Below are 12,384 nucleotides of genomic sequence, written 5' to 3' on the forward strand. Positions count from 1 at the left end.
GAGGAGGAAGAAGAAGATTCAAAATTTTATTTTTGTATATATAAGATGCAATTACTGTTATGATTAGATGGTCGGATATGTTAGGGAGCCATATTCCAACAACAGCCAATTAGAGGTAGGATAAATTTGGTGCAAAATTGACTAAAGAATACATTGACTTAAGTGTTCTGGGCTTAACAAGGAAAACTCGATTTTTCCGTTACAAATTGGATTTTTTCAATTATTAGTATTTTTATTCTCTTTATTTTATTTTATTTTTTTCGTTTTTTAATATAAAATTATTTTTGATGTATTTTATGGAAAATAACAAACATAGCCTCCCACAAATCACAATCCCTCACAATCTAAAGAAAATTTGTCATAAAATTTTATCAGTTGTCTCAAGAAGGTTTGCACTAATTGATACTGAGGTAAATTTAAAAAAAATGACAATATGTATGTATACCGGGCCGTGCAGAACTATTTACCGATTTTTGTTCAGAACATATCGCGGACAATAATGACATTTCGAATGACTTGTAAACAATTATTCATACATTTTTAGAATAATAAAATAGTTTGTGATCAAATTTAATCAATGTCTCAATGACACTGGTCAGGCGACGTCTGAAGCTGCCACAGACTTGCTGGATGTAATCGACGTCCATGGAGGCCCAGGCCTTGTTGACAGCAGCCTTTAAGGCATTTATGTTCTTGTGTCGTTTTTTGCAGGCCTTGGTCTCCACGTGCGCCTAGATAAAAAAGTCTAGTGGGTTCAGATCTGGGCTCTGAGGGGGCCAGTAGTCCTGGGGCCAAAAGTTCATGTTGTCCTTGAGCCACTCCTGAGGTTCTTGGAAGCGTGGGCGGGGACTCCATCTTGTTGAAAACCCCAAGGAGAGTTGCCGACTATGGATTTGATCCACAGAAGGACCTTGGCTACGTGGCCTTCCCGTTGGAGGTCACGAGACCCAACATCATCACCGAAGCAGGGTGCTTTGTTGTTGCCACATAGCGGTGCTTATCTTGCACATCTCCAAAGCTCACAACACGGTCATTTTGCCTGTTGAAAACAGGATCGACCGTAAAAGTTTTCTCATCTGAAAAAATGATTATGCGTCCAGATGAGCTCTTGATATCATTCAAGATTTTGTGGCACGCTCAAGTCTGACTTCTTGCTAACGTTCAATTAGCAGAAGGCGTTCAGTACGCCTCAGGGACTTTCCTCCAGCCCTTTTAAATGCCCTTGAAACAGTTGATCTCGACGTTCCCATCTTTCTGGCCATGTCGGCAATGGACCTGTTGGGAGTCCTCTTGAACACTGCCTTTACTTGACTTGTTGAGACAGTGGGCTTCCTGCCAGCCCCAGGGGAACGCTTGAGATCACCCCCAGCCTCCAAGGGCTTGGAAACGTTGTAAATTGTCTTCAACGAGGCCCCAACCTGTTCCTTAATGTTGTTATGAGGCACTCCCTCTCGGAGGAGGGCTACAATTTCGATCCTCTTTGTTTCCTGATTGGACATGGTCTCACGCATGGAAGTTGTTACGCTCTCACAGGAAGGATTTTTGTTTATTTTAACAGTAACAATACGAAACAATCAGATTGGTTGCCACCAAACCTCTTAAAAAGTATATTTACATCATCGGTAAATCATTTTGCACGCCCCGGTATATATGAAACTCGGGACTTATCAATCCATGTGTTATGTATCAAACTATTACTACAGATCGTGGGCAAAAAATAAGAAAATAAAATCTTGATTTTTCGACTTAATATAGTCAAATTTGTGAAAAAATGGTGATAGTTATAAAGCAACACTAATTATTTAAACTTATAGTTTTAATATTGTATTTTTTTTATTATACAAAATGCTCAATTTTGATAATTTGAATTCACATATTTTAAAACTTTAGTATTCTGTTCTTACACATTTTGACATAAAAACTCGCTCAAAAATCCTAAGCCAACATAGAAAGTTTGGTCCTTCACGACGTCACTATATTTCATTTCCTCTTATTTTAATAATATTCTAGTACTGCCAGTCGGATGGACTATCAGTCCTAAGGATTTGCCCTAAGGACTGGTAGGAATAAATGATGACGGACACAAGAATAGTTGGAGAACCCTTTTTTACTTTGATAAATCTTGATAAATTTGTATTAAAAAAGTGTACTCTTATGTTTGTGAACACTCGGTATACAAAAATATAAGAAATTATAATTTCTGTCCCTTCTTTATTGAATGATATTTTTTTAATTAAGATTTATAGCGGGAAGAATTTAAATTATAATATTTTATATGAGCGCGTCGCTTATACAATTATATAAGAAATAATAAATAAAAAAATGAATATATACGGTTGTGAATATTTGTTATATTTTTTCTTATTAAAGATAAATTAAAAATAAATAGAAGAAGAAAATCGATTTAATTTCAAAAATTACATAGTATTCCCCTGAAAATAAATATATATAAATTGAATTGATTAAATTAGATATAATTCAATGTTATACAGGTAAATGAACATATATTTATAGATATTTCAAAAGAGCTTTGATCTTGACAGGTACTATATAATTATTAATATGTAGATAAATATGAGGCACACTTTGTGTGCGTCAGTTTCTTGTCTACTTTTTATGATACAAAGTGTTCCATTTAAATCTGAACACTGGTCAAAATACCTTGGCTTAGAAAAAATTTATTCACCAACTATAGAATTTAAACAAAATTAATACTATAAACTGATGTGTGCCTGAGCTCTCTTAATAATTAATGTAGCCACCCTTAGAGGGAATGATGGCGTCCATGCGGTGGCTGAAGGCATGGGACCTGCACCAGATGTCTGTCTTTCATTGTTCTCCAGTGATGGCTCACAGTGGCTTTGAGGACCTTGGTGTTTAGATGATAAACACTGCAGACCTTCCTTTTGACATGCACTCAAAAGGTGTAGTCGAACGAGTTGGCATCAGGACTATAGGGAGATCAAAAGTATCAAAAAAAGAGTTCAAACGAACTCAAAAGACTCATTTAAAAGAGTCTTCGAACGGAGGAGAGGGGTATTCATCATTGATGGTGTCAAAAGTATCTTCTCCAACCTCACAAGGTTCCTTCCACACACATTTTTTATTCCTCTCTGGGAATCTGGTGTGAAACTCCAAGATATCTTGAATGAATGCTCAGGAAATAAGGGGATTGGCCTAGGATGTTTACTTTCAATCCTCTGCGTCCAGCATCGCCTTTTTGACAAACGCCAACAGAGACGTCCAACAAATTGGAGTGAGCGAATGGAAATTCGTCAATCACGTTAAAGTGTCATTTTCTCGAATTTTACGTTAGCTACAGAGCTCCAATTTGTTTTGTTTTGTAACTAATTGCGTATATTTTTAATTGTGGTCTCTACGAGAACGTTTGAAGTCAGCAAAGCAATGTTTAATTGTTGTGTCTGTAAAAAAAGAGTCCCCATAACACTTTTCAAGCCATAGCAAACCTTTATCGGTATTTTCCCCATCATATCCATAATCTTCCATTGCTATATATAAATGGGTATAATGCACGTTCTGTGGCACATCAGGTTCCTCACTTTAAATAATGTTTTGTCTACCAATTTATTTACACTGATAATATATAATTTGGGATTTATACAATGTTTAAATATATATTATGAAGGACATGAATATATGAGGTACACTCTGCCGTTCTGCGGCACACTAATTCCTTGATTTTTATTATTGAATTTGATTTTCATAGGACTTTTATTTATTATTTATACATATTTATGTGTATAAAGTTAAATTCGGTGGACAAAAAAGGTTAGTATAAGATATATTCTGAGTTATCAACATTTTAATTGTCCAATTTTTGGCTGTATTAAAACAAATGCCTAAAATATAGGTATTTTGTGACGATTTTATAGTGGTTTGCCCAAGATATATTAATTATAAATACAAAATAGATCAACATGAAATGATAGTAGTCATGAATAGTTGATAAATGAATGACCAATGTTATAATTAGATCTGTATTTTTTTTAAAGTAGATAATTAAACTTTTACAATTTTCTTAGACAAGCTGCATGTGAGATATATAATCTAATTTTTTAAAATAGACTTACTCAAAATGTAAACATTAATATGATTAAAGTTATTTTAGAAGTATGTAGGAGATTGGTCAACTTTTTGTGCCACAGTGGCACTTTATATTATATTTTTTCTCCATAACATCTATATCTTTATATTATATATTATCATGGATTGATTAAAAATATCTAGATAATTATAATCAAATAACTTAAAATTAAGTTTCCCCACTTACTTTTATCATTTACATTGACTTTTTTAATGGATTTATACAATAAATGAACATACAAATATAAGCATGTACAGGAAATACGGCACAGTGGCACACTTGTTGCTCAATTTGAACCAATTTCTTTTCCTCTTATTAATAAAAATTGACTTGCATTTTCTAATGCATCTTTACATTTATGATGGTAGCTATAAGGCACAGTCAACGGCACAGTGGTACACTTAATGCTTATATTTTATTTATTAGATTTTTTCATTTATATAATAAATTCATTTTTCGTATGTACTTATTAATATTTTAATGGTAATACAGGCATTGGCGTGATTCATTAGTCGTCGGCTCTAAGACAAATTTTGTTTTAATAATATAGAAGATAATTGCCAAATAAATTATCAGTGTTTACCTCCCTTTTCCATGATCACTCTCATATGTAACTACTCAATACTTATATCAATTCATATGACGTTTTTTTGTCTTCAAAAATGAAGTAGTTATTATAACAGTTTGATAAAAAAAAATGAATATGATGGATGACTGTTGAGTATTTTAACGTTTAGTTTAATTTAGTTAGACTATGATGTAAAATATAAATCTGGAAAAAATGTATTTTATCTTTGTAAGTTCGGAAACTTTTCATACCACTCTTGTATACTGAAAATGCATTTGAATTATGATATCCATAGGAGACCAATAACAAAAACGAATTGAAACAATGCCACAGATTCGATACTAAAGGCACACCCCTGCAATATCTCATTAATACGCCAACATTGTTATTCCTTCAAAAAAAAAAAAAAAGTTTATGATATGCATCAGGGAGCATTAAATGCAGTGCACCCTGATATAGTTTTTCATACATGCATTTATTTAGAGAAACCTTTTTTTATTAATATATGTATATGATTATTCCTTTACTATGTCTAATGGAAAAAGTGATGTTATATATGTACGTAAAAAGGTACACACTCTACGACACAGTGACGATATTTTTTGGGTTTTATTTAAAAATATATACAAATTAAATTGCTATACATTTTTAAAACCGGATTTCATATATGAAAGGAGATATGAGACACCTATTGCTTTTAGTTTAATAGTTAAATGTGTTGCATTCATTTTTCTTATTTACTAATTGAATTTAATTAAAAAATAGTAAAATTAAATAGAAAGTGTTAATATAAAGTTATGAGTAAGGTTGTGCCCTTAGTAGTCTTGTGTTTCTAGCAGTTCAAGCGGTTTCAGTTTTCTTGAAGCGCTAGAAACAGAACCGACAAAGTCGAAAGGAGACTGGAACCGTGACTGCTATTGAATATCGGTCTTGATTCCAGTGCTTTTGTTTCTATATATCATGTATAAAGAAAATACAATATATATTATATAAAAAAAGGTCTTTAATCAATAAGTCAATTTTCTGACTTTTTTTAGAGAAATTGCAGCGTTTTCCAATGATTTTTTATCCGTTGCCAGGGTGATACAGTTGTATCTGAGTTCCAAATAGTTAAGGGTTTCTTTATGATCTGGAAAAGTGTTTTCAGACACTAGACAGTGTAAATACAAGAGGGAAGGTGTGGGTTGGTAGATTATGGATCCAGGTCTAATACTAAGCCTGTCGGACCCTATAATATGATAACCAAAATATTTCTTAAGCTAGGTTTCCCAAACTACAATATCCCCAGCTCCCGCCTACAATTATACATTTTAAACTGAGCCACCTGTATACAAACTTTCTAGGCACCTGCTGGATCTCAAGGCACTACACTCTATGTGTATGAGGTAGCTACGGCCCTGTTTGTATCTAATATCATTTCCTGTGGCAGTATTTTCTGTTGTTGCCCCTTGTTTTTAAGTATATGTTAACAACTGAGCCTGTATAAAAACAAACCAAGAGATGAACCGATACCGATAAAGCTGAACCGAGACCGATACTTTTGAAATGAAAGAACTGAGACCGGTACCTATAGAACTGCTAAACCTGGACCACGTATAACCGTGGTTATATGGCACACTCTGTGGTGCAGTGTCTCAATTGAGCAAATTAAGCAAAGGCATAAATTTTAAAATATTAACTACAAAAGACAAATTTGTAAAAGTTAAGATTATGCAGAACAATGGCCCACCTATTGATTCCCTTTTTACAAAGTTTTTAAAAAAATCATATTATATAAACTAGAATTTTTTTTCTGAATGATTTTATAAAATATATCTATCACATAATGGTACATTTATAAAAAATTCTTTATTGCATATGAGCCATTCTACGGCATAACGGCACACCCTTTGCTTTTTTCTTATTTACATGCCTTTATTATTAATAAATATATAATGAATTGCTTTATTTAATAGATATATTTAATATAATTATCATGAATGTATTATTTTCTACTATGTACGCACATATGAGACACACTCCGTGGCACATCTGTTGATGCCTTTTTAATCATAATTTAAAATTAGTATATGAAAATTAAATAGCATTTTCTAATAATTTTTTTATATAATTATTACATACCAATAAATTTGTAGAAATTACTATAATTAATGTAGATATGAGGCACACTCTGTGGGACAGTGGCACAACTGTTACTCTCTTTTTATTTATTATGGTTTTTATGAATAAATAAATAAATTTATTTTTCTAAATTCCACAAAGGCATAAATACAACCTTTTATGTAGAGTAAATATAAGACACACTTTGTGGCTCTGTGGCACACATAGTTATAAATGTATCAAATACTTTTATATTGGGTAGATATATGGCACACTCTATGGTTTGGTGTTATATCTGTAGCACACTTTTTGCTATGTTTTTTTTCAATATTTAGATAAATAAGTTAATTTTTTTATTAATTTCCTTGTTAAATAAAATTAAAACATATTTATTCGTATGTTAAAAAAGTACTCTTTGGCACCAACTTTTACGTAAGATATTTGCATGGTACACTCTGTATTACATATGTTGTTTCTCTTTCAATGGGTTTTTTATCATATGTAAACTTTTATCAGTTAAATTGATATATTGAATACACTTATTTAATATAATTTAGACATATTTACTCATATGTAATACCACAGTCTGTGGCACAATGGCACACCTGTTTCTCCCATCTTATTTATTAAGTTTTTGTATTAATAAAAAAAAAATGATATATTTAATACATTGATTAAGTATAATTCTCAAATGACGATACATTTGTAAAAAAATATAATTAGTATGGTAGATTTAAGGCTCAATCTGCGGCACTGCGGCACTCCTGTTGCTTTATTTATTATCTTTTTATGAATTTGTCTGCTATATTTATTTAAATAAAAACAATTCACACATAGTTTCATATTTTAAAACAAAAACCACACTTAAGTAAGTATAAAACAAACTATGTAGCAACGTGGCACACATATTCACAATTATGAACAAGCACTTTGATGTAGAGTATAAATAAGGCACACTTTTTGACACGGTGGTAAACCTTTTCCTCACTTTTCAATGGGTTTCTTATAATATATAATTTAAAATGATTTATTTAATGCACTTATTTAATATAAATAATTTGAACATATCTAATTCATTGTAAAAAGGCACTCTGTGGCACAGTTGCACACCTGTTGCCTCATTTTTAGGCTTTTGTATTAATAAACATAAATTAAGTTGATTAATCTCATGCATATGTTTAGTATAATCATCTTATAATCATTTTATGTTTTCTATAATTTTTTCAATTGCATTTATTCAATAAAGACCATTTTCACATAGTTATATCTATTTAAAAAAACCATATATGTTGGGTAAACGCAAGGCACACTCTTTGGCACGGTGGTACACCTGTTGCCCACTTATCAATAGGTTTTTTATCCTATATAAACTAGCTTTAATGCAATTATTTATTTATCCATAATTAAAACATATATAATCATATGTAGAAAGGCCCTCTATGGCACACCTGTTGCAAAACTTTTCGTATATTCTTTTCTGATAAGTATGCAAGAACAAATAATTATTATATATATAATATAAATTTGGTCTAACCTGTTGCGTATGTATGACAGCTGAACCTCTTTTCAAGTACGGTTGTTGATGTCTCTTAATCTAAGCAAATTCACTGGTTTTTTTTTCTCAAGAAAATCAAAAAAATAACAAATAAATCAATTTTGTATTGATAGTAAAAATTATATTTTTACAACTTTTTTTTTTTTTTTTGGTATTTAAAAAATAATAAAATTAGAAGCAGATCGTTGACAAACCACTGGATTATTCTTAGGATTTATATTTGTACTTGGTATCTCTCAAGAGGAAGAAAAAAAAGGAGTACGTCGGCGATACGAACCCCTTTCCTCTGTTTATTATTCTTCTTCCTCACACAATAACGCACAACTAACAGAATAAAAAGTAAGTATTCAGTGTATAGAAGATTTGTAGAGTAGAAGACGCGTAATTCTCTTCTTTGAAAGAAAAAATCCCCCCCCCTTCCCCCCAAAGTGTATTCTTTTACAAAAAAAAGGGGCAAGGGTGGGAATAAGGGGGGAATGTGTGTGCAGAGAGAGAGAGAACACGTTGTATGGTGTTTCAATGACAAAAATGACTTTTGACTTGAGCAATTGCAAATATATTTTAATGTCAAATATAATCCTTATCAAAAATGTTTTTAAAGTTATGTTCATAATTATATTTATTTTATGTCAAACTTTTCTTAGCCCTTCCTTAGTGAACTGGGATTTTTTGTACCCCAAAGGTTAATTAATTAATTCAAAGCTGTTGTAAATGACTTACTTTTAATAGAAGAATTTTTTTTAGTATGCTTCTGAACCTTCCATAGACAAATACAACTTTATACTGTTGTAAATATGTAATTTCAAAGAGTTATTCTTAAATTTTGCAATTTGTAATCAAAGTTTGATAAATTTGATTAATCTGTTGGATTTAGTTTTGTTCTTTTGGGTTATAATATTTATTTTGTCCATTATTTCCATGGTATGATAGGTACCATTATTCATCGTTTTTAGACCGTTTGAAACCCATCTGCAAGAAAATCGCCTACGATTTTCTCAGAACAAAGTCATTTTCCATTAGGACAATGCAAGAGCTCACACCTTAGCAGTTGTGGTCGCAAAATTAACGGAAATAGGGCTCCAGTTACAGATTCCCTCAGCACTAACAATCTCATGCACCTTGACTCTTTTGTCATCCATCACCATATTATGGATTTTATTAATGATTTCTAGAGTAATACACTCAATTGGGCGTCCAAAACGTTCCTCGTCACTTTTGCCCATATGGTCACTCTGAAAAATTATGTAACCGCTGGTAAACTGTTATAATCGTAGGGTCGGAGTCTCCACAATGTTTACCAGGCTTCTTTTTAGTCTCATGAGGTTAAACATCATTTAAAATATTGCTTAATAATAATAGACTCATCAAAACCACCTCTTGTGACAAATACAACCTGTAAATTGGAAGCTTCTTCATTACGATCTCTGCTAAATCATTGTCAATTTTTCTAAACAATAAGTTGTCCTATTAAAATTCCAAATTAAATTAAAGGAGCATCCGTTGCAAATACGGAAGTCGTCCACATTGACGTATAAAACAAAGTAAGGAATGTGTTCATCCTATCCAGCTTTTTCATTATACCTCAATTATATTTAATTTCTTCAAACGAATAAAAACATCTTTTATGAGTATATATTTCTGACCATCCATCCTACTATATGAACTGCTCGTGGTCTGTTACTGTAAATACCTCGAGGAGAGAAATTGTAGGCAGTGTAGTCATTTCTTGTTAAGCAACACCTGGAGATGTGTCTGATTTCAAAACTTCATCATCTTCTTTAAACAATTTGGCTTCTATTGACCTATTAATGTATTAGTTTAACAAACAAAAATAATGCTTTTTTGTCTGTTTGAATGTCAATATAGATCAGTTCCCAAAGTGGGGTCGCGAAATGCATTCAAAAACAAATACAATTTTTTTTTTTGTATAACATATACATATGAGTTGATATTAGAGTTAAACCATGCAATTATAGCCGAGCGTTTAGTTGTTGTATTGAATAAGGCCTCAGCCTAAAGAAGACACAGGAGACATAGCAGCCGTTTAGTTCACTAAATAAAATAGCTTACACATTTCTCATCAGTTTTTTTCTTTTTCTCCCCTTTTTTTCCTCCACAAAAAGAACATTTCCTTTTTTTATCTTATGACACAGGTTAGCGACAGTTACATTTACAGCAGCACCAGTCACACGGTAGCTGGCCAAAACTTTTTGGAAAGCAGCTGAAAATTATTGACAGTCACAATGAAACGTTGGTTAATACCAACCAAATCGAGGAGGCAACAGGACAGGCTAGCGGAGAAGGAGAGGCTACCTGAGCTTGAGAAGCTAGTGGAGAAGGAGAGGCCAGCGGAGCTTGAGATGAGATGCCAGCGGAGCTTGAGATGCCAGCGGAGGTAGAGATGCAAGCGGAGCAGGAGAGGTCAGCGGAGGTAGAGAGCAGACAAGCATCCCCGTCCTCAAGTGCGTCGATCTTCGGCAGAGGTGGAGACCTCCGTGGCAATATACATCACCAGTCTGAAGCAACCAAGGATCGAAAATATCGAGAGGAATTTATCCAGTATGGATTTACATGTTTATCAACGAACGATGTCCCCAATATATGCATTACTTGTGAAATTGTTATTTTCCAAAACCGTAAGGCTGAAAAGTTTGGGAACCCCTTATAGATTGTGAAATCTTATTAAGATTTCATAAATAAAGCAAACAGTTAGGCCTCTTTCATTTCAGCTATAATTCTTTCATAGTGACACTTTTTCAATATTTTTATTTCAATTTATCCCAATTGTCCTTGAGATATTTGAACCAGGGATTTTCTGGATACTGAACTTTCCAAACCAACTTTAGCACAATTTAATAGTTCATTTTCTTTTCGATTATAATATAATTATGATGAACTTGCCAACTGTTATATTGTCTTACAATGATATTACTTACAATTATAACTGCTCACAATGATTTTGCTTTGTAATCATATAACCCAAATAAATATTGAAAATTACCAACATACAGATATTTAAAATAACCAGCTTTAAAATACCTAAATAAAGTATTTAAATATCTAAAACTTGTTTATAATTTAAAAGACACCATTCATAGGCAATAAAACTTCTAGTCAGAGCTTTGCGTTTCTTTTCAATCAATAATAGTCTATAAATTGAGGAGACAAATTTGAGTGTAATAACATTAGATCTCATTAAGTCCGACGACAAGTAAATATCCCCCTCATCAACAATTTTCAAATATTGTCTTATTCTCCTTCTTCTACCTTTTGAATAAGAACACTTCAGGAATAAATGATCATCGTTCTATCTCCTCACATAACCTATAAATACTTGTAAAGTTCTTTTTCATCCATTTATTTGTAGGCGGCGAATTTGTAATGAACCTATGATTTACCCACTGTGTGTAATGGGAAATCAGAGGGCTTTGAATGCTTTTTAAAATCAATTTGGCACATTTATTGATACAACATCTCTCCCTGAATTTTTCGATAACCCTCAAACCGGATGAGCTAAGTGAAATTATGTGGTTCGTATCCTCTCCTCCGGATGACTTTTTTGTGAATCTTTCTCGTTTACGTCATTGTATTGAGCTATCTTGATACTTACACATTAAATAAAATATGTAGAAAGTATTTGCAAAAATAATCATATTTTAGTTACATTTCTTTTTTGGGATTAAATCGTGGGTTTTATTTACACAAAATCATCAAAAATGGCATTTTGACCGATATTTGCTTTGGATCGTTATATCTTTCATTAAACCGAATATAATTCGTTTTCAAATTGTGGATCAATTTGTTGGTCTTAATATATATAACGATATTTTTGGTCTTAATCTATAAAACGATTTTCTGGTTTGTACTTTGTTCAAATATGATATATGTAAAAAGCCAATCCCCTCAACTTCATGAACTGATTGGTAACAAGAGGTTTATCAAAAAAAGTGAGTGGAAAAATCAGTGTGAGGGTGTACATCTCCTCTATTGCAAGACTCTATAATGTTCACTTACGGATAATTAAAAGAAAGGGTTATTTATTTTTAATATGAAAAG

General features: G+C 32.1%; 1 protein-coding gene across 1 annotated transcript in view; it reads right to left on the reverse strand.

The window, feature by feature from the left end:
- The window catches only part of LOC121132056 (irregular chiasm C-roughest protein), a 280,207-nt gene extending 271,550 nt beyond the window's left edge, over positions 1-8,657 (reverse strand). The window contains exon 1 of the mRNA XM_071894111.1: positions 8,308-8,657. The gene's annotated coding sequence lies outside the window, so the exon portion shown is untranslated. The remainder of the gene's footprint in view (positions 1-8,307) is intronic.
- Between the last annotated feature and the right edge of the window lie 3,727 nt (positions 8,658-12,384).

This window comes from Lepeophtheirus salmonis, chromosome 1 (genome assembly GCF_016086655.4).
Source record: "Lepeophtheirus salmonis chromosome 1, UVic_Lsal_1.4, whole genome shotgun sequence".
Classification (NCBI taxonomy): Eukaryota; Metazoa; Arthropoda; class Copepoda; order Siphonostomatoida; family Caligidae; genus Lepeophtheirus; species Lepeophtheirus salmonis.